At 45.0% G+C, this 4,449-nt stretch overlaps 1 pseudogene; it reads left to right on the top strand.

Annotated features, from left to right (window-relative positions):
- Nucleotides 1–400: 400 nt before the first annotated feature.
- On the top strand, nucleotides 401–519 carry LOC145341604 (5S ribosomal RNA; annotated as a pseudogene).
- Nucleotides 520–4,449: the final 3,930 nt, after the last annotated feature.

Below are 4,449 nucleotides of genomic sequence, written 5' to 3'. Positions count from 1 at the left end.
ATAGTATCATGAACGAATAAAAAAAACACAATGGGCAGAATTTTCCAGTTGCACTCATTCTAAAATTGGAAAATCCCACCGGAGATCAACAAACCTTTGCATGTCTGCCACTGCCCATTACAATTCCCATAGCGGGCTGGGAAAACTCCCCAATGAGTAATTTTGATTTGGAATGCACTGCAAAAAAAGGAAGCAGATCAAGTAATTACTTTCACAAGTAATTGGATAGATTAACGGAAGAGAAAGAATTTACAGGAATAAAGAGCAGCAGGGCGGAATAAATGGGAAAACTTATTCCGAGCTATCGGAAGAGCCATCACAAGCATGATTGGCCAAGCAATGTTTTATATGAGTTGTTGATCGTACTTGCAGCTAGAATGCAACATTTTGACAACTTTGCAACTACGGCTATGCTCGTCTGAAAATATCCAATCTCATCTGATCTCGGAAGCTAAGCAGACTCAGACCTGGTTAGTATTTAGATGGGAGACCACCCTGAAAAACCAGGTGCAGTAGGAATATGGCAGCACAGTGGTTACCACTGCAGCGCCAGGGACCCGGGTTCAATTCTGGCCTCGGCTGACTGTCTGTGTGGAGCTTGTACATTCTCCTTGCAACTGGGTGGGTTTCCTTCACATACTCCGGTTTCCTCCCACAGTCCAAAAGATATGTGGGTTAGATTGATTGGCCATGCTAAACTGCCCCATAATGTCAGGGGGATTAGCAGGGTACATGCATGGAGAAAAGGGATAGAGCCTGGGTCGGATTGTGGTCAGTGCAGAATTGATGGGCCGAATGGCTTCCTTCTGCACTGCAAGGATTTGATTTTGAAGTTTTCACTGCATGGTGGTGATAGCTTATAAATATTTAACATGCCATATAAATGTTCCTTGGCCTCTACTTTGATAGAGGCATTAATCTGCTGTAAATATTTGTCAAGCTACTCCTTAAGTGTTGACCATGGAAATCACATTTCAACAGCAAGCTGCACGTTTCAGGAATTACAACACTGGCTCCCCACATTGCACGTTGAACAACTCATTCTTATGTCTATAAAATGCCCTGATCTCTAAATCTCATGTCTGTGCTGGTCACCCATTCACGATATAGTTGTATATCTTTGCCAGTATGAGTTATTCTACCAATGTCGTCCACTGTGACTGGCAACTCACCTACACATGAAAATAAAAATAGACTTCCTTGTTGGGCTCCTGCTGTAAGGGGGTAGTAATCTGGGCTTGGGCGTTACAATCATTTTCCCACCATCTGTAATAACATTATGCAGATAAGCAGACAAAAGCAATCCCCTCCCTGAATTTAGGCTGCAGCGACTGTAAGTCTTTGGCTTTAAAATAGTCATCAGTGGTCTGTTTTGATTGTGGAACTATGACCGTAGATGTATTCATATAATTGCCTGACCTCAAAAATCAAAGCCAGCGTTCCATCTGGACATAATTTCACTCCAGTAAATTTGGTGATGACTCCAACAAGAAGCTCCTCCTTAGCTTATGAGGAGAGATTGGGCCTGTACTCATTGAAGTTTAGAAGGCTGAGGGGGTGATCTTATAGAGACGTGTAAAATAATGACGGGGCTAGGTAGGGTAGAGGCAGAGAGATTCTTTCCACTTAGAAAGGAAAACAAGAACTAGAGGACACAGCCTCAAAATAAGGTGGGCGGGGGGGGGGGGTCAGTTTAGAACGGAGTTGAGGAGCAACTCCTTCTCTCAGAGGGTGGTGAATCTCTGGAATTCTCTGCCCATTGAAGCGGTGGAGGCTACCCCGTTGAATATAGGTAGATAGATTTCTGATCAATAAAGGAATTAAGGGCTATGGGGAGCAGGCGGGTAAGTGGGACTGAACCACTTTCAGATTAGCCATGATCTTATTGAATGGCAGGGCAGGCTTGAGGGGTCTACTCCTGCTCCTATTTCTTATGTTCTCATGTTTATTAAACGAGTATTATGTATAAGGATCTGACAGAAACACTTGCACATTCAACTCTCTCCTCCCTGGATCCAACCGAGGGTCTGCTCGATCCCAGAATGCACTCCCTTGCTCCCGATTGGCCAGGCTTCCTGCATGACCACTCCATAGAGGCCAGCCCGACCATGTGGCCCGCAGATGATCACCCTTCAAAGGGGCCAAGTTACCACACTCTCATTGGCACTGAGGGTGTGTGAGGCAAAGGCAATCAATCTTTGCTGACCTTTATCCGACACATGAGAGATCACAGCTCCTACTCCATGTGGTAGAGGCACCCCATGCTAGCTTAATTTTGCTGCACACATTGAAAGGTACAATCATTGTACCGTTTGTTAATTTACAATTACACAGCTGGAATGCTTTGTCACGCATCTCTATCCAATTTCATGGAAAACACTTCCTCAGGAGTTTGTTCAACAGATGGAATAAAGTTGCCGAATTTGGCTTGAAGTTACTGTAGCAATTCAGTAAGCCTGAAAAGATCTGAGCTCAGACATATTCTGAGGGTGAGGCACATTTTTGATCATACAAACATATAAAGCGAGATTTTACAGCCTCGCTCATCCTGAAATTGTGAAATCCCATCCTAAATCAATGGTCCTTTCCACGGTCCACCTCTCACCCGGTCCGATTCCCAAGGTGGGTGGGATGGTAAAATTCCGGCCATAAAATAGGAGCAGAAGTAGGCCATTCAGCCCCTTAAGCCTGTTCCATCATTAAATAGATTCAAGGCTGACCTGTTTGTGTTTCAGGTTGCTCATTCCCACCTATAGCTGATAATCTTTCATTCCCTTGCCTAACAAGTATCTATCTACCTCAGCCTTAAAAATGTTCAATAACCCCGCTTCTACCACCTTCTGAGGCAGAGTTCCAAAGTCGCATCGCCCTCTGAGAGAAAAAAATATCTCCTCATCTCTGTCTGAAAAGGATGAAGGGCAACCGCCTAATTTTGAAACAATGCCCCTGAATCCTAGACTCACCCACAAGAGGAAACATCGTTTCCACATCCAGTTTATCAGGATCTTATAGACTTCAATCAAGTCACTCCCCACTCTACCAAACTCCAGTGTAAACAGCCCCAATCTGCCTAGCCTTTCCTCATCAGATAACCCACACATTCCAGGTATCAATCCAGTAAATTGCCTGAATTTACCTGAATTGCATGCTTTTTCAAATACTGGAGTGTCTTACTCAGCCAGTCAGCTTGGGTTTAGAACTGAGAGACAAACCAGAGAGAGCAAGATTTTACCCGCAAGCAGCAGGCGTACCTAGCCGACATTCTTCAACTATAACCCTCACAGTGCACAATATCACTCGTTCAGCTCTGCGTCTGGTCAATGGCAACTCCCAGGATGTTGATGATTGAGTGATTCAGCGATGGTACTGCCATGGGATGTCACAGGGTCTTCGGATCAGTAGCCTGCTAATATTACCACTAAACCACTGTCTCACCCAATGCCTCTTGATCTTTACACTCATATTAGACAGCAGAGTTTCAGTTTGACACCTGACCAGGAAGTCAACAGTTGTGAAGTTAGTGTTCAAATTTCTAGGGTGAGACATGAACCCATATTTATGTTAAAGTTCATTTATTAGTGTCACAAGTAGACTTACATTAACACTGCAATGAAGTTACTGTGAAAGTCCCCCAGTCGCCACACTCTGGCGCCTGTTCAGGTACACTCTGGGAGAATTTAGCACGGCCAATGCACCCTAACTGCACGTCTTTCGGACTGTGGGAGTGAACCAGAGCCCCTGAAGGAAACCCACGCAGGCATGGGGAGTATGTGCAGACTCTGCACAGACAGTGACCCAAGCTGGGAATCAAACCCAGGTCCCTGGCGCTGTCAGGCAGCAGTGCTAACCACTGTGCCACCATGCATTTATGACTCAGAGGTGGAAGTGCTGCCAACTGCGCCATGGCGGACATTCTTAAGGTGGTGCCAATGTAAAGTTAAAGTTAAAAGAAAAATTGCTGCCTACACTTTTGCATACAAACCATTGTCTCAGCGTTTGATGCGGTCAGTTAGAATGAGGAGCTGGAGAAGGCGAGGGGAAGCAGCACTCAAGAAGGCGCTGTCCTTACTTTTGTATTCTTTCATGGCGTGTGAGAATCGCTGTAGGCCAGTGTTTATTGCCCTTCTCTAAATTCCCTTGCAAAGCTGCCTTCCTGAATTGCTGCAATCTATGTGGTGTAGGTACAGCACCTACAGTGCCGTTAGGGTGGGAGTTCCAGGGCTTTGAGGAGAACGTGCAGAGGATATAGCACATTATGTCTGGTTTAAGAAGGAAGACAAACCAAATGTTATGTGTTATTCTCAACACAGCGACATCACGCAGTGGCACATAGAAGGAAGCCATTAGACAGGAAACCAATGTGCACAAACCTGTTTATCACATGACAGTCTTTAAGTAGCAATGTACCCTATTGCCACCTCTTGAAAAACATAAACACCCAGTGGTTAT

The sequence above is a fragment of the Carcharhinus amblyrhynchos genome, chromosome 3 (genome assembly GCF_965287045.1).
Source record: "Carcharhinus amblyrhynchos chromosome 3, sCarAmb.v2.hapA, whole genome shotgun sequence".
Classification (NCBI taxonomy): Eukaryota; Metazoa; Chordata; class Chondrichthyes; order Carcharhiniformes; family Carcharhinidae; genus Carcharhinus; species Carcharhinus amblyrhynchos.
This window is presented reverse-complemented; position numbering and strand designations above follow the sequence as displayed.